General features: G+C 39.4%; 1 protein-coding gene across 17 annotated transcripts in view; it reads right to left on the bottom strand.

The window, feature by feature from the left end:
* Positions 1–27,501, bottom strand: part of TENM3 (teneurin transmembrane protein 3) — a 1,446,905-nt gene that overhangs the window by 726,916 nt on the left and 692,488 nt on the right. The gene's annotated exons all lie outside the window — the stretch shown is intronic.

The following is a 27,501-nucleotide window of genomic DNA, read 5'->3' as shown; positions in this document are numbered from 1 at the left end:
TTTACCTTCTTAACTGCCTAGGACAGTCGAAGGGCAAATAATCTTTTGCCGTGATTTCTCTTGCCAAGCTTTACTTGTCGATGTTTTGGGATAGGATGACGTATCCTCCGGAGGTGTTTGTCTCCGCTGTGACTACAGAAGGAAGACTGATGCCTAACTTTAGTATGGCTCAAGTTAGGTTAAATGAGTCTTACCCTTCCATATACATAGAAAGAGAGATCAGAAGATCTGTATACGGTCCCACCAAATTCATCATAGATATATTATGTGATCTTGATTTGATATTGTGTTGTCTCCATAAGTAAAATCAGTAAATTAGTGAAATGGAGACACTCATACTCATCTAATACTCTGGATTACAGTAGGAAATAAATTAATATTGTGTGAAAATAGTAACATTCTATCAAAAACACTGCAGGAGGTTGAAATAAAACTAATGGGTACTTAAAAATGAAGGCTTATAAAACTCTGTGAGATTCTCTAATGGAGGTAAACTAAAGATTCTTATTTGAAGCACATTGTTAGAGACCAATAACAAATGGTAACTAGAACCACTTTGCAAAAAAACTCAGCCATAACAACTTGCCTAGTGCAAAAAGCTTCCTTCTAATGGACAAGGATTTTTTTCAAAACATCACTTAAACATGATTCACATTACATAAAAAGCATTTGAGGGCTTTTTTACTTTTATTGGTGTTACTTGAGCAAAAATAAATTGATGCTATTGAGGGAGAATGGAAGATTAAAAGATTAAATCAGCCCACTACACGAGATTATCACAACAAAATGATTAATTATAGCCAAATGGGAAAAAATAATTTTTGTCTTAAACTTCATGATAATATATATAGTGAGGAGAGTTAATATTTTTTGAAGTCTTTGCTCCTTCAGGCTAATGACTTAAGAATCCAATGCTTGTAACCACAGATACAGCTATGATCAATTATTTAAAATGCTTTCTCTTCTCCCCCACCCTCCCCTTTTTTGGTAGAATTCACTGTAGCACGCGCTCAGACCCTGCTGGTACAAATCAGTTTTCACAGGGAGGAGGTGGTTTACCACTGGATGTGCTTGCCCATCTGCAGTTTTCCAGTCTAAATATTTTCTGCAATTCTCCTTTGGCACTTCTAGCAAATATTTCTTTCTATGCTAAACGCTTTTGTGGTGTTTCCAGTTAGTCCATCACTCCGTATTCCACCAACTGTTATACTGCCCTGATGTCACTACTTCCTTACGAAGAAATTTTCCTCTCTGCCTGTTTAAATGCTGACGCTTGTAGCAGCAGACAATTTTCTGGATTAAAAACAAGCCATTGCTGAGCAATGAGCTTCTAGATAGAATAAACCCCACAGTTTGAAATTTCCTAGGGTTACAAAGTGAAAAAGGGAACTTGCTCTGACAACCCTTGGTAACAGAAGCTTGCTGCTGCTGGGAAGGGTTAGCAGTAAGAATTTCAGGGGAAATGGATAGGAGAGAGTGCCAAGCCTGCAGGTAGGTATGTGGGAAAAGGTGTGGAAATGTGGGTAGATTAGCAACTTGTCAGAGTTTGGTGGAAGAAAGGGAGCAGTATTTCTATTACCATATGCAAGGCTAATTGAATAAAAGACTTCAGTATAGCGCAAGAAGTGAAATGAAAGGATGTAGGAATTGAATTTGCTGCATTCTTTGTTTCAAATTCAATCAGCAATTATCCTTTTATGTGGCCATAGAACCAAGAGAAAGTAGAGATGAGAAGATCATCCATCATCCAAATGAGGAAATGTAAGTTGTTTTTTTGCGGTTTTTGTTTTTTCGTGTGTTTAGTTTTTTTTAAAGCTCTTATACTCCTACATAGAGATCTAAGGGTTAAACAGAGCTACAGCTGTTACTCTAAGGGTTACTACCTAGCATGTTCTATATTATACAGAACATACAGCACCTTTAATGTTTAGAGTGTATTATTGACTAAGCAGCTTTGTACTCTTTCTCTGTTCTAACTGTCTGGCAAGCAATGCATAGCACTAGAACAACAGATTCCCTAATGTTAATAAAATAATGCCCAGAGTATGGAAAACATTGTTTGTTAATAGGATATGTAACATTTGTATTCAAGTTCCATGTCTAATTATATTTTAGAAGACTTAAAAACATTGACATTTACATTCCTTAGTGAGGAATACCCAGTTTGAAATTTTACCACAAAAGCTAATGACCCTATTAACTCTAATTTGTTTACTCACCAGTCTGGAACAGTTTCTTCCACAGGTACCTCTCTGATGTTCAAAATTAAGCTTCCTAGAGGCTTGAGAAATTAAATGCTAAAGGAGGTCAATTATCCAACAGTTGCCTTAAAGATAAGGACTGCCCCTCCCACATTGTTTTAAAATGATTTTTTCTGATGAACACAAAAACATGATTACTAAACACACGTCACGCTCCCCCACAGGTTTGCTAGGACATAATAGGCAGTTCTAAGTTTGGCCATTTAGTAGAGTGCCTAGTTATATCAGGCAATATAAAAACATGATTTTTTTTTCAAACTGAGATTTAATCTTTAATCAAAGTGCAAATGTAATTAATTATTATTTCATAGTCTGTATTTTTGAGTTTGAAATTTGCATAATATCTCAAATACGACCTCCAGCAGCTCCTGCTTATCATGAACCACTTGCTATGGCAAGTGTAATTTCTGTATTTATACAGAACCTGCTTAGTCGCAGGCTTACATTTATTCTTTTTCCTACTTGTTCTACAGTCCACACACTGACCAATCTTAAACATGTAATAATGTCTTTATCTGCAAGAAAACATGACATAAAAACGAGCCTGTTGTTCAGTTACAGTGGTGTTGTGGTTTAACCCGGCAGCTGGCAACTCAGCACTAGACAGCCGCTCGCTGGCCCGTTGCCTTGTCCCCCAGTGGGATAGAGAGGAGAAATGGACCAAAGGGGAAGTTCGTGGGTTGAGATAAAGAGAGTTTAATAAGACTACAAAGGAAATACTAATACTATTACTAATAATGATAATGATAATAATGAATATGTAAACCAAACTACAGACAATACAATTTTCTCACCATCCAATGACCAATTTGCAGCCAGTCCCTAAGCAGCAATTGTGGAACCCAGAATTCACAGATGTTGCGAATTTCACAAAACTCCCGAAAAATACCAAACAGCTGGAAAAGTTCTAACTCCTGGACAAGAGCAGATTCAAATTCATGGCCAAGAAAAGAGCAGATTCCTGCACCCCTGTCCACCCTGATTTATGAAGTGAGCATGATGTCTATGGTATGGAATATTTCCACTGGCCAGCTTGGGCTGGCTGCCTGGCTGTGCTCCCTCCCAGCTCCTGCACCCCTGCTCACTAGCTGAATATGAGAAACTGGAAAGAAGTCCTTGATATCATAGCAACAACTGAAAACACCTGTGTTATCAACATTCTTCTGCTACATCCAAAACACAGCAGCTACTGGGAGAAAAATTAACTCTGCCCCAGCTGAAAGCAGGACAAGTGTGAATAAAAAAAGTAAGTTTGTGATAGCCAGCTCAGCTTACTTTCTGATAATGACTCTTAAACTCTGCAACAGTGCACAAAAAGGGATGGGGTCATGGTTTCAAACCGTGCAGACAGCAGTAGTTTTCAGCTTCCTAAGACATTCCCCTGAATGAAGAACTGGCTCCCACTAAATTCTTAACTGACAGCTGAACATGAACCCAGAGATTACCTCTAATCAGTTCTTGCTAGATACAAGAGGTGAAAGCTGGTGCCTCATACAAAGGGAAAACAACCATTCCCAGCACAGGGCAGGAGCTGAAGGATCCCAGCATGATTCTAGTCCATACATGTATCAACTGCAACTGGGGAGGCAATAACAAGTGCAACTGAGCCCTTGCTGAATGCCTCTATGCAACAGGGAGCAGGTTCCTCAAAAGGGCATCAAGGGTCCTGTAAAGCTGAAACCTCCAGAAAATTTCTACTGTCATTCAGAATAAGGCCGCTCATCTAAAATACAGAGATACGGTATAAATACATTAAAAAACAAAACAAAACAAACTCCAAAAACAACCTCCCCCCCCAAATCCTTAGAAGACTTCAGAAGCGTGCTATGCTTTCTGCAGCAAGAATTCTCTGTGTTTAAAGAGCCTCAAGAGGTACCAGATGGCTAGTCCCATTTTTTATCTTTGTGAAAGAGCATCCAGAATGTTCATCCTTATTTTGGTTCAGAGTTTTCTGGTGGAGGGGAGGACTCAGTTCTTCCATCGCTTTTTGATGAGAAGAATATTTATCATCTGACAATATCATGCGTTGGTGGCTATGGAGAATCATATCACTTTCTCTTTTCAGAAGAGTTATGAATCCAAATCCAGCTACAACTAGTGGGTGAATGACGTCCTTCTGAAAATGTTAAGCAAATTCTGGGAAATCGGGCATGAAACTGAACTGCAGATAAGGAAACATAAGGTTAAGGGATTCTGAGAAGCCCTTCAGCTCTCATACAGCAGCCGGTGGTGGTGAGAAAGAAACTGGTTGTCTGTAATATCACAGTTCCATGAGGAATGATGTGGGTTTTATCTGTTCCATCCTGAAGACTGCTGAAATTAGTGGGACAGTGGTGTGTTCTGTATTAGGTATTCTTTCTTATCAAAAAATCATTTGTGATAAAATATATAGCTGAAGAAAAAAGGGCTATGTAAAATATTAATAACAAATGGGAGATCCCTAGGCAGTTTTTTGGATTTGAGAGGCAATGACTGTTCCCAAGAAAATGGAACTTTGAATTGACCTGAAAATTTGTTTTCAAGTACTACATACATTGGGACTTCAGTGAACTTCCGAATACTGAGATTTCAAGGCCTATGAAATCTGTTAGCGTTGTGAGAACAATGACAACTGGTTAAAGGTTTTCTTTCACTGTATGAACGGTACAGTGAAGAAACAACTTCCTTACTTGGTCTTCTTAATAAAGATAATAGTTTTAGCTAAAGCAGAGTTTTATGGCTCTCTAATACAGAGTTATCTCTTTTTTATTGAGCTCCAAATTTATTCATGTAATGACAATGTGAACGAAAAAAAATAGTTTGCCCAATTCCACATGAAGTGGCAGGTCAAGTGCAACAGCCTGTTAGAGTGTTGACAATAGAACCATAATATCAGGGTAATGTGAGGTGAACATCTACAGCATCTATTTGGAATTCAGTAAGAAGTAATTTTCATTCCAGATTGGGTACCTTCTGCTTCTTTAGAAAACCCTGAACTAGGAGCACTTTGAAGTGTGACTATCAGAAGTAAAAAATCTCTAGAAACTTCAATATGGTGTGTTTCCTACTGCTTAGATTTAGCTCAACAACATCTTTTAATCTTGGCGGTTCTGGAGCCTTACTTTTATATGCATGCCTCTGTGGCAATCTGGAAAATGCCAGAGCATAAAATGTAAATGGGACAACAACCTGAAAGAAGAACACATAGAAAATTTGGCTCTGTTTTTCCTGCAGTTTCATTTTAATTCTTCTTTCTTTCAGTACGAAAGGAACAGCTTTGTACCCTCCATCTTCCACTGGAAGTCTTATAACTAAATATGTCCTATAACTAAATGTATCCTAAATTATTTATATCATATCTCAATATAGACTTATAAACCCCAGATTAATATTGACTTGTCTGTTATACAATATTCAGAGAAAGGGAAAGTAAACTAATAATTTGCTGGAGAAGTAAAGAAAAACTGCTTTATTCCTTAGCAATTCCTTTAACATTTTAGTTACCAGACCAGGAACACTTTAAAACACCAGTTTCTTCAACATCCACTTGGTTTCAAGGAAGCTGTGACAATCATAAACACTTCAGGTTGATGCTAAGTCCCCAAGATCATAGCTGTCCCTGCCCCTCACCCTTTTAAAGGCACCAACATGTGTTTTACAACCTTGATTATGTTTCATTGTTTGCTCTTCGCTCCATTAAATAAAATTGCTCCATATAAGTCGTTCTGCAAGATTTCCTAGCATATACAGTCTTAGTAGTATATAGTACTTAGAAATGGAATTGAATATGCCCAGGCATGTCAAAGACAACAAGACGGGCTTCTATAAGTACATAGGTGACAAAAGGAAGCCTAAGAAAAATCTGGTCCCGCTGCTCAAGGTTACACAGCAGATGGAAGAAACTGAGGTACAGAGTGCCTTCTTTGCCACGGTCTTACGAGCAAGGCCATCCTTTGGGAATTCCAGGTCCCACAGGCTGGGGAGGAGGGGGGTGGAATCTGGAGCAAGGAAGATGTACCCTTGGTGGAAGACGATCAGGTCAGGCAATACTTAAAAAAACTGGATGGGGTCACAGAATCACAGAATCACAGAATAGTAGGGGTTGGAAGGGACCTCTGTGGGTCATCTAGTCCAACCCCCCTGCCGAAGCAGGGTCACCTACAGTAGGCTGCAGTAGGATCTTGTCCAGGCGGGTCTTGAATATCTCCAGAGAAGGAGACTCCACAACCTCCCTGGGCAGCCTGTTCCAGTGCTCCGTCACCCTCAGAGGGAAGAAGTTCCTCCTCATGTTCAGATGGAACTTCCTGTGCCTCAGTTTGTGCCCATTGCCCCTTGTCCTGTCACTGGGCACCACTGAAAAGAGCTTGGCCCCATCCTCCTGACACCCACCCTTTAGATATTTGTAGGCATTTATAAAGTCCCCTCGCAGCCTTCTCTTCTTCAGGCTGAACAAGCCCAGCTCCCTCAACCTCTCCTCGTAGTGGAGATGCTCCAGTCCCCTCACCATCCTTGTAGCCCTCCGCTGGACTCTCTCCAGTAGCTCTTCATCCTTCTTGAACTGGGGAGCCCAGAACTGGACACAGTACTCTAGATGAGGTCTCACCAGGGCAGTGTAGAGGGGAAGGAGAACCTCCCTCGTCCTGCTGGCCACACTCTTCTTGATGCACCCCAGGATCCCATTGGCTTTCTTGGCAGCCTGATGGGATGCACCCATGAGTGTTGAGGGAGCTGGCAGATGTCATCGTGAGACTACTCTCAATAACCTCAATAACCGATCGGTCATGGAGATTAGGAGAAGTGACTGAAGACTGGATAAAAGTAAATGTCACTCCTATCTTCAAGAAGGGCAAGAAGGAGGACTCGGGGAACTACAGGTGAACCAGTGTCATCTCAATCCCTGAGGAGGCGCTGGAGCAGCTTATCCTAGGAACCACTTCCAGGCACATGAACAACAAGAAAATCATCAGGAGTAGTCAGCATGGCTTCACCAAGGGGAAGTCATGCTTGACTAACTTGATAACCTTCTATGTTGAAATGACTGGCCTGGTAGATGAGCAAAGGGCAGTGGATATTGGCTACCTAGATTTCAGTAAGGCTTTCAACACTTTCTCCTATAAGATCATCATAGAAAAGCTGTTGAACCATAGAATCTCAGAATCATAGAATCTCAGAATAATAAAATCAAAAAATAATTTGGGTAGAAAGAGACTTTTAAAGGTCACCTAGTCCAACTCTCCTGCAGTGAGCAGGGACATCTTCAAGTAGACCAGGGTGCTTAGAGTGCCGTCAAACCTGACCTTGAATGCTTCTAGGGATGGAGCATCTACCACCTCTCTGGGCAACCTGTTCCACCATTTCACCACTGTCATTGTAAAAAATGTCTTTCTTATACCTAATCTAAACCCACCTTCTTTCAGTTTAAAGCCATTACCCCTTGTCCTACGTGCCCTGGTAAAAAGTCCATCTCTAGCTTTCTTGTAGGCCCACTTCAAGTACTGGAAGGCTGCTGTAAGGTCTCCCTGGAGTCGTCTTGTTTCTAGGCTGAACAACGCCAACTCTCAGCATTTCCTTATAGGAGAGGTGTTTCAGCCCTCTCATCATTTTCTGTGGCCCTCCTCTGGACCTGCTCCAACAGGTCCATGTCTGCCCTGTGCTGAGGGCTCCAGAGCTGGACACAGGACTCCATGTAGGGTCTCAGCAGAGCGGAGCAAAGGGGCAGAATCTGCTCCCTCGACCTGCTGGCCACGCTGCTGGGGATGCAGCCCAGGGTATGGTTGGCTTTCTGGGCTGTGAATGCACATTGTCAGCTCATGTCCAGCTTTTCATCCACCAGTACCCCAAAGTCCTTCTTGGCAGGGCTGCTCTCAATCTATAATCTTTCCTCCTTGTGCCTTAGCATAGCTTCTAGGAGGATCTGCTCCATGATCTTCCCAGGCACAGAGGTGGGGCTGACAGGTCGGTGGTTCCCAGGGTCCTCCTTTCCACCCTTTTGAAAAATGGGAACAATGTTTCCCCTTTTCCAGTCACCAGGGACTTCGCCTGATTGCCATGACCTTTCAAATATCATTGAGAGTGGCTTGGCAACTACATCAGCCAATTCCCTCAGGACTCTGGGATGCATCTTGTCAGGTTCCATAGACTTATGTATGTTCAGGTTCCTCAGGTGGTCACAGACCTGATCTTCTCTTACAGTGTGAGGGACTTTGCTCCCCGAGTCCCCGTGAACTGTGGGCTGAATGAGAAGACAGTGAGGTGGCACTACTGAGGCCACACTTAGAGTACTGTGTCCATTTCTGGGCTGCTCAGTACAAGAGAGACATGGATATACTGGACAGAGTCCAATGAAGGGCCACAAAGGTCGTTAAGGGACTGGAACATCTCTCATATGAGGAAGGCTGAGAGAAGAAAAGGTTTGGGGGGGGGAGGGAATCTGATCAATGTATACAAATATATGAAGCGAGGGTACAAAGATGGAGCCAGGCTGTTGCCAGTGGTGCTCAGAGACAGGACAAGAGGCAACGGGCACACAGTGAAACATATGATGCTCCATCTGAACATAAGGAAACTCTTGCTGTGAGAGTGACTACTGGAACAGGGTACCCAGAGAGGTTGTGAAGTCTCCATACATGGAGTTATTAAAAAGCCAGCTGGACATGGTCCTGGGCAACTGGCTCTTGGTGATCCTGCTGTAGCAGAATTTTGGACAAGATGACCTTCAGAGGTCTCTTCCAATGTCAACCATTCTGTGATTCTGTAAGATACATGTGGAAGAACAAATATCCATTTAGATATTCCAGAACTAAAAATTAGCAGGTGTTCACAGTGAAATGAGCATGTCTGTGTTCCTCTCAATCTTGAAACTTCAAAACCTTCAACACTGAATCATTTCAGAGTGCTGTGTGTGTGTCTTAGCATGTACCAGCCAGCCAGAAACGTTCTCAGAAAAAAAAAAATATCCACAAGCCCAAACTGCATGTGTCCTGCATGCCTCGTCACAGGGATTCACAGCTCTTCAAGCCTTCTCAGCAGTCACGTTAATAGAACAACACCTCTGTAATGCATTTTTATTTCTACAGTCCTCTGCAAGTGTGGAGGATGACTTGGAACAAAGACAATAGTTCTTTCAACACTGACAAGATTGATAGTGATAGAGCTCCTCTAGGTACTTCATAAAGCTGGGGTGGCCCTAACCTTGGAGAAGGACTGAGTTGCTATAGCTTTCCATAGGGGACATACAGAAACCACACTAAGGTTACTAATGCTGGAGTGCATTACAGGATTCTCATGCAATCATATGGATTTTTCTGCCTATCCCCAAGCTCTCACGGATAGTCATGTAGCAGTTTGGTCTTAGCCCACATAAGAGGTGTGTAGGAGAATGTCACAAGGTTCTTTACATGGTAATGGCCAGTTTTTCTGTTTTCTAGCATATAACAGTTAAATACTATTGCCCCTGCTTTGTACAATATATTCTTTCATAAACTTTCATTGCTCTATACATGTATTTGCAGGGAGGTCGGACTAGATGATATGTCAGGTCCCTTCCAACCCAAACCTTTCTGTGATTTGTCCATGCACAAAGCCCCCCATAAGATCTTCTGCTGAGATTCTCAACAGCTAAGAAGCAATAGAAGCACCTGTCACAAACAGAGGCAAAACAGGTTTTATTTTAAATTGTCCCAGGTCTCAAATTTTGATCAGACTCCTATTCTGAGTGATGGTATACATGAATATTTCCAGTTTTTGTTCTTCACTTGCTATACTTGAAAACAGGAGCTGACAATGAAAGCACCTCCTCAACAAAAATTATTGCACTACTGCTCTTCACTTGAACAAGAAGAAAAAGACGCTGAGATCAAAAGAATAAAATAAAAGGTTAAAAGGAAATCAAACTTGAAAGAAGGAAAGAGAACAGTTAATTGGAGGGTCTGATTCAGATGTGTTCTTGCAGTGTTAGCTCCTAATTTACTATCTGCTCCTCATCTCTGCACAGCAGTCTAACAAGAATTCCACTGCCTCCTCATTTCCCCCCTGGCTGTGCCCCCAAGCTCAGACCCGCGCTCCAGTGTTACAGCGTTCCCCCTGGCTTTTTTCTACTACACTGAGCTTTGGGACCTTTATACATTCACCAGCATCCCTGTAATTCTAGGGCACTGGGCTTGGATGTTGGCACCGATGGCCTAAGGATTAGAATATTGTATAAGGCAGGTTTTTGACTTCAGCTCTGTGAACTCAGTACTAACACTAGGGAGATACTTACAAAGCCATAAACAAAGGAGACAAATCTACACAAAGAAACTGTGAAATGTAGCGGGTGGGAGGAGAGTGGAAATAAGAAACCAAGGTACTTTCGACTACGAAAAGTGCCAGCTACCTTAAAGGTTACCAAACAAATGACAAAATATACATAGTAAGATTTCAGCTTGAGAGTGTCTTGTTAACGTATAAAATTGTAAAATAGCAGGAGATAAAGCTGTGTTTATAATCAGAACTGTAATGCAGAGATTTCTTTCACACAGAGTAAATTAAAATCTGTATTGTCACTTTCTTGAATTACTCAGAATCAGCATCATTTGCTTTTACCAATTTCAGGCTTTATGGATGTTGTACATCTACCTACAAAAAGACTTCCCAGAATGTTTGCTTTGAAATACAGCACTGCTGGTTTTTTCAGATGCCTCCTTTCCTTAAATAAACAAAATCAACAGGGGACACATTCCCATTTATCCCATATCCTTCTGTTTCTGCATGTTTCCAGTTGACTGCTAAGCTCCTCATTTCCAGAGACTGGTACACAATTAAAGCAACACATTCTAAAAAACACAGAATTTACTGACAGAAAGAATAAAAGATTAGATTGCTGATGCTGATTTAACTTTATCTTCAATTACTTCTCCCCTGTTTTTACTACTATCCTGTCCAGAAAGGCGTGGAGGTAATCTCCTTGACTGCCCTTGGTGTCAAAGGTGCTTTATGACTCACAAAGAAGAATATGCTGGCTGCAAGTGATGTGAATAACTAGTGGTTTGACCTTCCTGATATCAGGTGGACTACATGAAGACAGAGTAAGCTGCTTGTAACATGGCAAAAATAGATTAGAAACGTTATAAAATGTGGGATAGTGCATTATTTGTCATAATTCAGATTTCTCCCTGGGGGCCGCTAGCAGCCTAACGCTATCCTAGAATGTCACCTTTCCTAAAAGGGTGGGCACTGCAGCATTGCGAAACAGAAGTGTGTAGCAGATGAAGTGTTATGCACCAAGGTCGTTAAAAACATAAATAACGAATTAATTACACGGCAAAACAAAGAAACGCAACTTCCGATTCTTTCGCAGTCTTTACCCCACAGTCAACTCTAAAACACCTCGCAAAAGGCAAAATGCCCACTTCAGTCATGTCCGCTGCTGATCATTAATTGCTTCAGAAAAAGACAATATTTTACCCGTCCTGTTTGGAGTTCGAGTATGAACGGTGAAGCAAAAGAGAGTGAAACTGAGTGAAACATGAAAAGCTTGATTTGTTAGGACCCCTGCTGTCTGAAAAGAGATCAAAGCTCAGGAGGAGGCTGTAAAACAGCCGAGTGCACTGCACAGAAACATGGCCTGTGGCAGCTGCTCTGGGCACGCTCGCGCAACACAGGTGTACCTCCAAGCCTGCTCTGCCAGCTGAATCATGGGAGCGGGTTACCTCTGCTCCTTCTTCATTATTTCCACTGCAGTCACTGAGGAGATGTGGGCTCCATCCATCACAATGCACAAATTCACAGTGCGCAGATTCAGCACAGGCCTAATTAAAGCTTTTCCTTTCATTTGTGGAGATAATTAGACTTTCATCTCACCAGGAAGCTTCAGAAAGATCTATTTCTTTCTTCAATAAAAGCTACATCAAACAAAAGCAGATTTTAATCGCCTTTTCTTTGGGGCATGAGTCAATAATGAAAGATGTCATGGGTAACAAAAACTGTGTGCAGGGGGAAAAAAGGAGGGAAAAAAAGCCCAAGCTACGTTCTTTAATTAACATCATGTTTGCAAACACCATTAATTTCTCTCATTAAAATGATTTTTATCTACAACTGATTGTTGATAAAACAATCGATTTGAACGTCTCATCTGTTTCACCGCTATGCAGGAACCCATCTGCTGTGCTGTAAAGCAGGAATCACGCAGACTGTTAAGCAACATGTGAGGACAATAAAAAATGCATATGTGTGTGTCAGGGATTTGTGAGGCTCACTGCAGGGCAAGGGCCACCTTTTCTCAGAACATGTATAAAAAATGACTTGGTAGCAGGCCAAAGGACAAAATGTCACAAAGATCAGAAGAGCATAAATAACAAATGAATTAATATGTGCAGGAAGAAAGGGTTCCATCTGCGTTGGGAAGCATTGGTATACAGGCTCAGTAAAATATGGAGATTTCACCACACATCATGAGCTGCTACGCTAGAAGACAAACATGCCGAGCTTACTGCCGTTGCTTTTTTCATTAGCAGTAGTAGCATCAGAGCACAAGCTGCCTTTCCTAATACCTTTCTCACTGGTGCAAGGGGAGAGTATTTTTGGCTCCAGGCCCCCCGCACGTTATTTATTTATTTAACCATTTGACACAGCGCTTCTGCACGGATTGCCTGGTGCGCAGGCTCAGAAAGAAGGGGGAGCTGGTGTCTGTGGGAATTGAAGTCTGGAAGTCTGGAGAGTCAACAAAGCACTCATCCAGCCTGCAGCTTAAAGCAATCCCAAAGAACTCTCAAGCTTACATGGTTAAGACACTTAGTGAAGAGAGAGAGAGGGAGGCAGCTTGTTTAAGTACCTTTTTAATGATGATACTTGCTTGCAGCAGGCTGGGAACTGTTCTTAATATTGGAATCCACATTGGCAGTAAGGATGCGCTGTGGCAGCGTGAAGCCCCATGTCAGTCTGCTTCCTGCCTTCCTGGGCAGGATCAGGTGTTATGATTCACCAGAATCTGACCTGAACTTCCTTTAATGGCAAAATATCACCAAACCAAAAGACGAAAGGATTAAATTTGCACGACTGAGCACTCTGCTGCGGTTGTGACCTGACTGGGAAACTGAGGAAATGAAAAATTTGATGGAAACTTTTTAAAAAGAGCTACAAACGTCTTTAAATCTCACAATGTTGGGGCTTGATTCATAGTGTTGTTATGCTGCTAGTTCTGGCGTATGGCAGTTGTTTGGGAAAGCAAAGTTTGTAGGAGCTTGACAGACATTTCTTCGTGATGCATTGAGCCAGTAAGATCCCTGGTGAGTATCCAGATTCTAACTGAGCTGCACATGTCTGTTCTTGTGACTGTGAGAGATGGAAGTTTTTCCTGATTGGGAAAACAGGAAAACTCTTTCTCTAGTTCACTCAGTCACTCAAAAATAAAAAGTGCAAGCTTCTTCTGTGTATCCTATTTTGTTAAGCAGAGGATTTTATGCTAATCTGCTCCCTCCCCCCAGTAACCGAGGACTGTTTTCATCTTAAATTAGGAAAAATATGTATGCACATTGCACCAAGTTTATGCATTTTGCTAGGATCTAGTAGTTCAATGTGCTGAAAAATCTCAAACTCAAGCTAGAAGGTTTAAAAGAGGATTTTTTCCCAATTCTTCTTGCAAGTCATAAATAAAAGATACCATTTTGAACTTGCTTATGTTTCAGATAATTTTATCACATTTTCCCAGTATCCCGAACCAAGATTTGCTCTGTTTATGTCTTTTTTACCATTTACCTCAACAGAAGTCTTATCTGTTCCAAGTTAGGGAGCAGTGAGGGGAAAACTCCAAATAGTAAACATCGATTGAAGACTTTACTATGAATAAAGAAATCTGAAAAATGGTGATGTACGAAAAAAAGAAAAAAAATCTTCTGACTCCATTTTTTCGGGGTGATATTCTTGGCTGCAAGGGAAGGTTTTTTTTTCTTTTTTCTTTTTCTTTCTCTTTAACTAGCGTGTTTCATGCAGAAGGAATAATGAGTCATGGCCAGAACTCCAAAAGACTCTACAGCAATGTAGCCCTCCCTCTGTCAAAAATCATTCACAACTAAAACTTTGCCTAAAAATAGGGACTTCAGAGTGCCTCTGAGCTCCTTGATCAGGATATACCCATACTTCTGATCCAGTATTTTTTAAATTGGAAACCCTCCCCTCACCCACCCCCAGGAAAGTTAGATTATGCAATATAAATATATTGCTTATTTACAGAGAATGCAGCTGATCTTCTTCAAAAGTGGAAAACCCTGTGAACAGTTGAACCCAAACTGAGATCTCTGCTAACTATCCAGCTGATACTGCTGAGCTACAAATTGCTAACATCAGAGGAAACCCCCTAACCAGATACTAGGTTTGCTCATTACTCCTACTTCAGACATTTTATTTGGTAGGTCCTGATTTTGTGAAAGAGCACAGGGAGCCTGAGGTGCTGACATGCCAGAGGAGAAAGAACAGAAAACACAGAGAAAACTGTGCTCGGTTTTAAGGGCAAAACCGGGAATGTACTTCTGCACTGCTTGCCTTAAACTTGGGCAGGCTGAACAGTCCCACTGCTGTCAGGTGCAGAGGAAGAGATGGTTGCTACTGCTTCTAATATTCCCAGCAAGTACAGAGCAATATTCAGTTTCCAAAGAGCCTGTCACTCTGTCAGTGGTGCAGGGGCTGTGTGGGCACGCAGCTTTGCTAACGAACAGGGAGGCTGGAGGCGGAGGGTATCCATATGTTAAAAAAAGTGGCATGAAATGATAGAACTCATTTCCCCGACCCCCTCCCACCAAAACATTATCCTGCATCTCTGTGTTAAGGGAAAACTCATTTCTGTTTAACAGATACATGAAATACCATACAGACAGCCCAAAGACTGGACTTTCAGATTCCTCCACCGAGAGGAAGGAGCATCGCCAAGTGAAATCATCAGTCAGCTACTGCAAAATTAGGCTGGAGGCGCTATGAATAGCACCTGTAATTCATCAAGAAAACTCTCACAGTAGATACTATATTTAATAATAAGATTAATAAAGGCTTTTATTGCTTCCACTCAACTTCTATGGGAGAAGTGGTGACACCATCTTATGAATGGAGAGCTCTGGAGCTGCATCAGAAATGTTGAAAAAGATGGGTTTTCAGTGAAGTCCTATAATGATCAAGCCATATAAACAAAAGCAGCACTTGAGGTTCTCACTTTCAATTTTGAATGCCTAGATTACCTGAAATGACAACTGTCAAATGTCAGTATTTCTCATTCAGCTGCTCCATGAAAGCCTTTTTGAGGAAGTTTTTAGGCCTGTTTCGTCCCTCATAGCTGTTACATTTCTAATATTCATGTATGTGTTTCTGTATTCACAAAATTTAAAGTAAAATTAGAGTTCATGTATATATCTGAATTCTTACCATTTATATCTATACACACACAAGAACACATAGAAATTGAAATGCATTTTTTGCTACTGACTTTCTGGAATGAACTTGAACAAGTGACAATCTCCATTGGTTAAATCAAACACAAAAGCAAGTATGTAGGAGCATAAAAGATATCAACAGGTGAAGAAAAGGGAATTTGTGAATGTTACAGCAAGTGCAAAATATGACTTCATGTTTTCTCCTGCGATTTACCATTGTTACGTGATAAATATTTGATTTCTACAATGGAAGTCACAACAATGTATAGATTGTAAATATCTCAAAAGTAAATGGTATCATCACAGACTGGCAGTATCTGCTCACCGTTATGTAGAGGCAGGTATAACATGTTAGGAATGTTTCTGAGTCAAACCAGTGTATTTAACAGGTGGAACATTTCTAGAATGAGAAGGAGTTTTAGGATTACAATATTTTCTCTAATTTTAAACTAAAAAAATACTCTTAAGTACGTCTTCAAGTATGCAAGTGTTATGGGAAGCTTGATGTGAAGAGAATGTTTAATGGATGAAATTCAAAATATGTGATTGATGGGCCATTTATCAGCTCTAGTTAGACATAAATAGAATATCTCAGTGTTCATAGGTGAATAAATCCTGAGCTGGAGTCTCGTCCTATAAAAATCAGGTAGAAAGAAATGCAATAACTAGATAATTAGTGAATTTAATTAATGACTTATATTACAAACATGCATTTTATGAATGGCTTATTGGCAGTTTAATGAGTTATAATAAATTTTCACGAAGCCTATTATCATACTCACTACTGTTGTTTAAACCACTTATAGCACACCCTGGCTTGTTTATAAATGTACACATGAAGTGGGAACGTGCCATTCTAGTTTTGAAACCTGAATTACTGTCCAATTAAATTGCCTTTGTACAAGAGTAGCCAAAAGAGGTTTTAGACATCTGTACAATGGTCATGTCCCATAATGTGAGTCCTTGCATGCACATATCTGATTCCTAATTAGGTCTGAGATCAATTAACTTTCTGTTGACTTAAAGAACAAACAAGTAAGCAAACAAAAAATCCCTAAGAACTAACCGAGGTTAGATTGCCTTGTTTTTAGATTTTTCTCCTTCTCCATACGACAATTAGATTTTTTATATGTTTATATTTGTATCTCTCTGAGAAAAAGGGATGTGTCAGATATGTTGCAACTTTTGCCTATGCAGCTGCTTTGGAAATTCTGTCCAGATTCAAATGCTATAGTATTTAGTTTTGTTGCATGAATGATGATCTAAAACTTTGAAATAGGTAAGGTTTTTACAGAAGGATAATATCTTATATTGGAAGAAGTGATCTAAATTGAAATATGAGAGAAAACTCAGATCAAACACACTTCCCTTCAGAACTTCTTGATGTAATAAAATTCCGCTTTCTTTCCCTGCCTCTGTCTCTCTTTCCAAATCTTGACTCACACTGTTAAACGTTTAATTTCAATGGATCTCCATGTGGTCCCTGGGATCTACTTGCTTGCAACAGCTTACGATATTAGTGTGTCATTTAAGAAAAACAAAAAGAAAGAATAATTTGTCACTTAAAGTTTTCTTTCATGATATGAAGGCCTAATGATATGAACTCATTTATATATGTGCATGTGCTATATGGTATTTTTAACAAAAGTGCAATACTTGGGAATAAAACCATGCAACTTATTGGTTAATAATCTGTGAAAAAAGGTTCCTCTTTTTTACCTCTCACTTAAGTTGAGCTCTATTCACCTCAAGGCAGGGCATATAAAAATATTGGGTAAATAAACTGGTATGCACTTTCTGAGCTCTGAATGAAAGCATACATTTCCAACAACGGTAGGCGTATAAAGTTAACAGATCTAAACACTGTAACAAAAACCATATGGAAAACTGAAGCAGTCAGACCTGCAGAGATAATTTCTTAAATACTAGGCAGCAAAATAAACGCCCTGAACAGACCAGGATGTCTACTAGCATGCAGATACCACTGGTATATTTCCCAGATAGAGAGCAAAATACAGAAAAAACTAAGAAGGTTTTATTTCTTTAATCATGCTCAACTTTGAATGTGGACCTAGAATAGAAAAACTTAACACTCCTTTAAGAACTCAGATCAAATATAGAAGAAATGGTGAGAGCCTATTTTAAAACTAAAATGACTTTCCTGACTGAAAACTGGAAATGAAGATGATCTTCAGTATCCAAGCATCAATGAAATGTAAGTGCCCACCAGACTGCTGGCCCACCCATAGATTATTAATGCACAATTAATCTACTAGGGCAACTGTAGAGTGTCATTTAGCTTCAGAGCCCATAAGTATAAAACAGCAACACACTGTGAAATTAATGGTAACACTTGAAGGTCCCATTGTTATTAATTCATTTGACATTCACTGTAATCACACTGGTCTTTAATGAATTCATTTGGCATGTGAATATTGCATGTGCTTTCAATAGCATTCCAGTGCAAATCAGTGTTAATTGATGTCTTGAAATAGTTTCTCTCTCACTTCTTTTTTTTAGCCTACCATACTTTTTGTTAAGGGTCTTTTCCCCAGCACAGTTTATACATGGCATATGCAAGCACAAGCTCTTATAATAATTACTATTACTACGAATGTCAATCTAACATATGCAAATGACCCAGGGATCATATGGTTACTGAAGGTCGTTCCTTGTACCTTGTTCTAAGGCAATAAACTCTGAACACCACGCAACTTCAGTAACCTCCTAGTAGTGGAGGCCCCATCCCTGGAAACATTCAAGACCAGGTTGGACAGGGCTCTGAGCAACCTGATCTAGTTAGTGGTGTCCCTGCTCGCTGCAGGGGGGTTGGACTAGATCACCTCTAGGGGTTCCTTCCGACCCAAAACTTTCTATGATTCTATGATTCTATGAATATTTTCAGTTTACTGTTCTCCACAAATTCCTTCTGAATTTCTTTGGCTTATATGAAAAGGACTGCGGCTGTTGGTTGTCATCTTACGCAGTTCAGTTTTACAGCAGGAATTGGCTATATCTATCCTTGCTCTTCCTTCACTTAGTGACTACAGCTGTGCAGATGGAAAATGTCTGTATTTGTGCCAATGGAAATTGTCTCCTTCACTTACATATAAACACTCCTCCCAAGAACTGTGGGGTGCTGAGAAATTCCTCTATGTCACATGCAAGCAGTTAATCTGACAAGATTTAATACATGGGTGGTGCAACAATTCCAACTCAGAAGCTTGTCCTAGATAAAATACTCCACCCTGGACAATCCTGAATGCGTATAAAACAGTGTTATTGTTATAATTTATAAACTTCCTGACTTATTTCCCTATCTCTGCAGCAACAATCTTCAGATGTTCTTGTTTCCCAGGAAATTAAGGGAATCTCAGATAGGCCAGAAGAGTCCCTGATATCAAGCCATTTCCTAACATGAACTTTGAACGCTTCTTATGGCCTGTGTATAGCATATCCAGTGATCTTTCTAGTCATGTCATTAAATTAGAATATAGGACTACGGTGTCTGGCATCACACTTCTGGGAAATGGGGTAGTCCTTCTTGAAAATAACACACAAAACAATAAAAATGTGTATTTAGAATGCCCTAGATGTAATTACTCTTAAAGGCAACATCAACAACAATATGTAAATACTATTCTTGTATTAACGTACAGGCAAACTAAATCAAAGCACATAGAACAGATATGTACTTACTGAAGAATACCTAAAAAGTTTTGGTGCCACTAATTTTTGGTTGTCTCAGAGGGCTTGCATTGATTTTCCAGGGATGTGAGATTAATACTTTTTCCAATTCCAGACTGTCTTGTGTCTTAAGCATCAAAATTAAGGTACCCCAAATTAGTCAGTTTTGAGAACTGTGACATATGAAACCATTTCAAGCATCCCTACTTGGGTTGAAAAATAATTAAACAGCGAAGAGGTTGCAATGATTTAATTTGTTATTTCAATATCACTATCTGCTGGGCAGTACACTTAAAATGCACTTCTTACATTTTCATCTAATGTTTCCCTTAATAAGTTTCTAATTGTTCTTTTGAATTTTGAGTGAAAGCTAGAGAACATTATTTAAATGTACATAACACAGGACACCATTTTTGTGGTACTGAGTAACTCATGGGATGCAGAATATTGTAAAAAATGGAAATAATCTTGCAATTACTTCACAGAAATAGTGTCTACCAGACTCTTGCTGCTGACATGCAAGACTTTTCTGAGATTTGATTGCCAGGGAAGGTCCAATGAATAAAACTATTTTAAGAATGGAGATAGACACATCAATCAGAACCGCAAATCAAGAGTGTCTGGCCATGCAGTACCGATTAAAGTTAATAAGTATTTGCCTTCCCTCACTTTCTTTAACACATTCAGAATGATGAACATACTGTAAATGGAAATGCATGATTGCCGACTCTTCATCACTTGTCATTAATATCCTGGAGGTAAAGAACATGTCTTGAGGTCTAACTATATGTTATTCTATTTGGCATTACCTTATTTGAGCAATGACTGAGTTCTGGTCCTCTTTAGTTCAAAATTTTCAGTCATCATTTTGTTAATGACTTTTGAGGAAAGGACCTAACATTTTAACAAGCTCGCACTTTCCCAGTGTTAAAGATCTTTCCCCAAAAATCCCCACAAAATAGACAGCCTTGTTTCACATCATCATTAAGCAGAAATACATGTAACTAGGTCTGTCAGACACCTTCCTTCCTCTGAAGTAGGCAACTGATATCTTAAGGGTTGTGCCACTGAATTTTTGTCATTGACCCTTCGAAAGCTGCTCAGATTCGGACATGTTACTAGTCTCTGGGAATTTCAATTTCCGTAAGGTCACTAGAGACTTGCTAAGAATTTAGCAGCTGAATCATCTGAAGACTGTACAGACCAAGAATGCTTTAGCCCATCACTGGAGCTGGACAGGACCTTCTGTGTGGTTGGTTGCTTTTCTAACTAGTTAGGATTGTTCTAGGACCAGGTATGAAGAAGGAAAATTGTCTCATTAGTTCTTGGAGGGGGAGGAAAAAGCTAAGAAAACAGTCTGGCATACAGAGGAATCGGAAGGACTCATTATCTCTGCATAAACCATGCTGTGCCAACTGGGTGGACTGGGGACTAAAATCCCTAATCCTGCAAGTGTTTTCACACTGCTTCCCAACTAGCTTCTACATGGCCAGAATATAGGATATGTGTACACCTGTTTGGTGTGTCCTCACCACTGCTGTAAATCCACATTTCCTTTGTAGCAGTGTCCTTTCTTGCCTGTCTGGAACTGGCTTTGCAATCTCACTGCCAGGGTAGATGGGACATCCTTGTTACAGTGCGCAGATGGCTTGGACTCGCCTACATTGCAAACAGATGACAAATGTTGGTGCAGGCGTAAATTTGGTGTGCTAATGAGTTTGCTTAAACTTCTTGCCTGAGTGACAGGATAATATTTCTACAATGTAGATGTGAAAAGGGTTTGGGAAGGAGCAGAAGCATGCTCCAGGCATAATATATGCTACAGATGCACATCTTCAACACACAGGATTTACAGCACTCTGAAAATGAGTAAGAGCTGTGTAATAAATAAAGTTGCGATTTAGAGGATTTTTGACTCATTTTGTGCATAAGATGGATAAACATTGTTTACTGGAAGGATTTCTACAAAACTTTCTACTATTTCTTAATTCATAATTGAAAGAATGTACATGAAAAAAATATCCTGACTTCTCAGAATCTTGAGTGATCAAAATACAAACTTCCCAAAACATGAAATCTGTACAAATTATAAAACCTCACAGATATTGACTGTTATTTGCATCAAGAAATCAAGCAAACATGATAATAATATTTAAGCAACGCAGCATGGTGATACACTCAGCCATTCTCCAAACTGAGATGGAAAGATGGTTACTGATTAATAAGATTATAAAATGAATTTAGCAAGCTTATTGTTATCTGAATGTTTATCACAAACCTCTGAGGTTTGAAGAATTGCATACCTCTAGGAGTGCACAAAGTATTCTACATGAAAAAGATACTGGCTTTGATATCTTTGGAGAAAGGTGGATGAAGAAATTGGATTCTTCAGTGGCAGAAATCTTCCTGGCTCAGCTATTAGGAGAATTCTGCCATGCATAGAAAACATTTTTCAAGTATGATTATGCTCATGAAATTTTTGCTGCACCTTAACCTGAACCATAAAATAACCATTTTAGGTGTACAGACAGCATAGCATGCAGAGATCCAAATCAGCACAGATGCAATAAAAAAACCAAGGTATTTTCAACATTAGGTCCACTGTTTGCTCCTCATCTCTTCTCAGTTAAACCCAGAAAACAACATATACTTTGAACCCTGGAAAGATTTTATATAGTCACAAATTGCCTAAGAGTTATTACATATTTGCACCGTGTTGACATCCAGCTATATCAACAATACAAAGGGCTCCACTTTATGTGTATTGCACTTTTCTGTTTCTATCCCAAAGAGCTAAAAATCCAAACCCGAATACAGAAAACAGGAAGAATAAATGGCAAGAAGCAATTGGAAATATCCCTATCTAACAGACAAAAGACCAAGGCACTATGAGATAAAAATTACTTTCTTAGAGTTACACTGCATGTCTGTGGAAATACTTCAGTATTTAAAAGTTTTCAGAGACACTGACAGAGCATAAAACTAGTATAAATAGTAAAAAGAGCCCACAGATTTTATATAATGAAGTACAGCACACAGTGCTGTCAAAGTTTCCTCCCATTGAAGACCAAATGAACAGCTCCTTATTTCTTCGCAGATTCATGTCAATCTGAACAGTGCAATATCTTGGCAGTACAAACAACTACTAGACGCAATTAGAACACAAATGGAGAGGGAACATTTCCAAAGTAATGATGAAAACAGTCTATTCCCTCTTCAAAAAGGAGTTTCCATGAAGACAGAATTTCAGTATTGTCAAACGGGGCAATTTTCACAAAATAGTTGTCACTAGTCTGCAATATTCAGGCTTTCTCAGTTACCCACACTGAGTCATCCAGTGCCTGTCTTAATGTTGCAATACCCTCGCTCTCTCCTTTGCTGTAATCCTGTACTGATTTCTACATCTTCCTTCTCACCTTCCTCCTTACAAGCAACTTGTTCTTCTCCTCCTATTGCACTTTGCAATTCCTCTTCCCAAATACCAGACAAAGGCACAGAGCTTGCTTTGCCGGCAAGCCGGGACAGCAGACAAACAACAGGTAGGAGTAAAAGAAAAGTTGTTCTCTTGTGCACTGGTAATGCTGTTGCATTTCCTGCCAGCGTGGGTCAGGAGCCCTACACAGTGTGGATGGCCAGCCAGGCGGGCAGGAGACCCTCGCAGCTCCTTGGCCTCCAGAGAACCACAGCGTGTGTGTATCTCCTCAGCTGCTCGTAGTGAAACTGGTTTTCAGACTGGAGCTGACCTCAAGTCGGAGTAGCTTTTCTTATGGAAACAAATGTGCGAGGTGCATTAGTATATAACCTTAGAATCTGTAAATGTTGCATAATTTAGTGACCTACTTGTTCTGCTCTTCAAAATATGGTTCCCTTTCTACAGGTGAAGTAGTTACAGTTGGCCCTTTAATAAAGTAATAATTTCAGAAAAGATCACGTTAAGATGTTAGACCTGTTATTAACTCCTTATAATTATTTTACTTGGATACTGTTTTTTCTTTCCTTAATAACTGTGGCAGGAGGAATATTTCCATTTTTTAATATTACAGCATGCTTCTTTCAATAATTTGCAAATAGGAGGATTACAGTCTTGAACAGTGACTATTGTGACTTGTAGCTTAAAGCAGACTTCAGAAATTCAAGTGAGACAAATATCTTTCATGACTACTGAAGAGATCCTGTTGTTTTCAGAAAGTTCTACCAGCTTCACCTTAGGCAAAACAGGTGAGATAAAGTTGAGAATCAGGTAAACTGTCTAAAGTTTGTAAAAACTATTACATATTATTTCCACCCTCTCCATCCCCTGCATTATGGTAACAAGAAGGTATTACACAACTGAAGAAAATTTGACGAAAGAGCAAGAAAAAATCCATTTGCACGGAGCTTGGATGTTTGACATAAAGACAGTAGACAATAATCAATCACTAATTGTTTTTACACCATCTTTATTAAAAGCCTATCTGGAATGTTTTTTAGTACTGTCTCGGGACTGGTTTATGCAATGTTTCATTGTAAAAATAAGTTCTTAGGATTTCACTGTGTGAACCAAAATTCTTCATTAAATTTTAAATACTATGATGTCTTTTTAGCCATTAGGTCACTATAAGACCAAGGGTACTGGAAATGTATGTCAATATATAAATATATATACACATATATGCATATATATCTGGTGGGAATTTATGGAAGATGCAAAAGATGTTCAAAAGCATCGAACTATTAGCATAAACTACACAGTGAGCTGCTCCTCAATATTTCTAGCTTTTTTGCCATTACGGGAACTGAACTTCCAAGACGCTGATTCTGCCTTGGGTAGAAGTGGCACAAATTTAAAAATGGAGGGTAAAACACCCCTATCATTTGATCACATTTATTTCTGGTGCCACTGAAGCAGAAATCCCATGATCTTGTAGAGAGATTTGCACTATTTAACTTAATGTAAGGTTGGAAAGCATCTATTATATTTTAAGATAGAGAAACTGTTATACTCTCTTTGACTTGCCGCATGCAAATACAAGTGGAAAAATCTTGTATTAGTAAAGAACAAGAATTGCCTAATTATAGGTGAAAACTATCACAAGCCAGGAATTACACATCCATGTTCTTTTAACCTATCACACCACATTTGCTTTCATTCTCCTATCACAGTGATGTGTACTTTTGTGGGAAAGACTGGCAGTAGCAGAAGGGCATGTTAGTTTTATTACAATTTTTGTTACTGTAATGATATTTCATGACAACAAAATGATCCATTTATAAAGCAAAAAATCCTTTCTCCAGTCACACAGCATTGTTCTTGAGAATGCCAACAATATTATGACTTCAAGGGCACTTTGCTTCACAAACAGTAGGAAGATTCTAAGTCACAACAAACAAAATTCCGCAAACCTTGTGTAATAAGCCTGTACATTTTCAAAGGCTAGAACATGCAGGTTACTGCAGGTTATCCCATTAGAAAAATTCAAAACAGAAGAACAACACAATTTTTTTTTTTAAAAAAGAAAACTCCGATTTTAAATTTGCATACTTCCATTCTATGAAGAGTTTCAGATAGAATCAGATTGAAATTTATTAAAATTTAGCTCAAATGCAAGCTGAAGTGAACAGTGCTGGCATCTCAGGTTCCTGACGATCTAAAAGCTTTGGAAATTGTAACTCACCAGTGTCTAAAAAGAGCCGATTTTTCCGGTTCTTTCCTGTCTCTACAGGATCTAGGGTTTGTAAATAAGCTGGATAATACCAAGGAAATTCTCCTGGTACACCAATAATATATGAATGGCATAAATCACACTGTCTCATCATCAGACTTCAGTATAGCTTTGGTGGCTGCTTATACCTAGCTTGAAACTTTACAATAGGTTTGGGACGAGGTTCTTTGATTTTGCTTATTAAGTTGCATTATATATTTAAATTTATTTTAATTTTAATATAGAGCAGGTGCATACATTCCATGACACAGTCAAGCCAGTAGCTAGGGCACTCATCAGCAGTCAGTCTACCTTCACTCAGCTGCAGGAACAAAAGCAACAGGTGAAGGTCAAGAGCGACTGACACCAGCAAATTCTGGAGTCTGAGTATTCATCTGGACTGAGTAGATTCAGACCTCTCCTGAGCTGGAAGAGAAGCAAATTAAATAATTTTTCCAAAATGTGAGTGAGCAACCTGATGATCAGACCACAGAGGAAAAAATGCAGTAAACTGGAGTGCCTTCCTTTTCCTTGCTGTGTTTTTTTTTTTTTAAATTGTGCATTACATGTTTGGAAGTATCCCAGAAGAAACAGGGCTATTTTTTTCAGGAAGAATAAGTTGTTTTTCTAGTTTCTAAGTAATTTTCAATTTCTATTAAAAATTATTTCTGTTTCAGTACAGATTGGTTTTATATGAAAAAAATGGGCAGTTCTAAGCCCTGAAGTCTGAGAGAAAGCAGGACAACACAACCCTTAAATGTCACATAACATCACTTTTCCCTTCCTTTCAACCTGTATTGGGCTGCGATTAACCTTTCAAAACCACAGAGCGTGTTGTCGTGGCATGAATTGTGGAAAGTCATGGAGAGTCATGGCATGAATCTGGCTTTTTCTGAGCTGGGAAATCACAAACGTTTCTTATGCTGGTTCAAATAACCTTTTTTTTTGTCTGATATACAGAGACAAAAAAATAATTACAGATTGAGTGTATAAGTTGAAATATATTGACAACATGAGAACCACATATTTAATTTTATTCTTTGTGTCTCTCTTTATCCATTTCATAAAGAAGGAACAATCTTATGTTTCCGAAAGAGTTCACTGTGCACCCCGACAAACGTGGCTGTATTCTCCATATCAGTCAACCTGGAGACTGAAGAAACAAAAAATGCCTTTAAACAACCTCTGCTCTCTCTTGTCCTGAAACCCAGACTATCACTTTGGTCATCTGCCAAAATTCAGCAAAATTTTGAGCACCTTGTTGTAAATGAAAGTTATCTTCAACTGCCAGTGTTTCCTAAAAAAAGCGTATTCCAGAAGCTAAGGATCATTGAGACACAGAAATCCTCCAGTTAACTCACTTTTCTTGGGAATATTCCTCAGATCAGGCTATGGCAATATTGGTAACGTGGCTTCTAAATTGGCACTTCTATGCTGGAAACCCAAAAAAGGTTGAATGGGCTGACTCTACTGCTGCAAACTGCTAGGCATCACCCACAATATTACACAATATTTTCATTATGTTTTAACTTACTAAAGGGTAAAAGAACAATAGAGTAACAAATATGGCAACTTTCCATGCTGGAATCATGCTTATCGCGCTGACTAATGAAGCAGCTTTTGCTGATAAGCTGTGCTGACTCATCAGAACTAGTAACCGTTGGCAAAAGCGGTGTAGGTGGAGGGTGGTTCTGGGATTCTTTAAACGTCTTCTCCCTAAGTCTCCCTTTTCTAGAAAAAATATATTGCAGGGGACTACTTTCGGGAAAACACGGCTGAGATACAGTATCTTTAAAGATGGAATTGGTGACTTTTCTGACGTTAGTCTCCGTGTACATAATTCTTAAACGCTCACCACATTACTCAGGCTTTTCCAGGGCTGCTTCATCTCTATTACATCTTTCAGTTTTGTGTGCCTGATTAGACACAGTGCCTCCATTCCCTTCCCTGTCTTCACTTCTTTCACATGTAGAACAGTACTCTGCTTGAGATGGGTTAAAATTCTTCAGGTGCTGTATTAATTTTCTTTTCTTTGAAAAAAAAAAATGACCTTTTCCTTGCAATAGGAAGACTGGAAACTGATCTGCTTGTTACAGTTGTGATTTTGACCTGCCCAGTAAGATGAACATTGACTTCTAGCTTTGAGAACTGTTTTTGATGGTGATGTGTGTCACTCTGTTGTAATGTTAATTCAGGCAGAAGCCATTTATCACTTCTGAATATAGAAAGTGTTCGGTGTGACACTGTGCAGACTTCTTCATAAAATGACAAAGATCAAGAGAAGCAGTGTGGCTTAGCCTTTAAGGACCAAGACCGGGACCAAAACATGAAGTTTCTATTCTTGCTTTACTTGACAAGGAAAGGCAAAATTACAGGAAAGTCAATAGTTTTCTTGTCTTTCGACAACTACTTGCAGATTAAACGAATAAAGTATGATTAGGTATTATTTATTTTTACAATAAATAGTGATATAGGTCAGTAGTTGTTCTCTTATATCTA

The sequence above is a fragment of the Opisthocomus hoazin genome, chromosome 5 (genome assembly GCF_030867145.1).
Source record: "Opisthocomus hoazin isolate bOpiHoa1 chromosome 5, bOpiHoa1.hap1, whole genome shotgun sequence".
NCBI lineage: Eukaryota > Metazoa > Chordata > Aves > Opisthocomiformes > Opisthocomidae > Opisthocomus > Opisthocomus hoazin.
The sequence above is the reverse complement of the archived record's forward strand: the minus strand, read 5'-3'. Positions and strand labels throughout refer to the sequence as shown.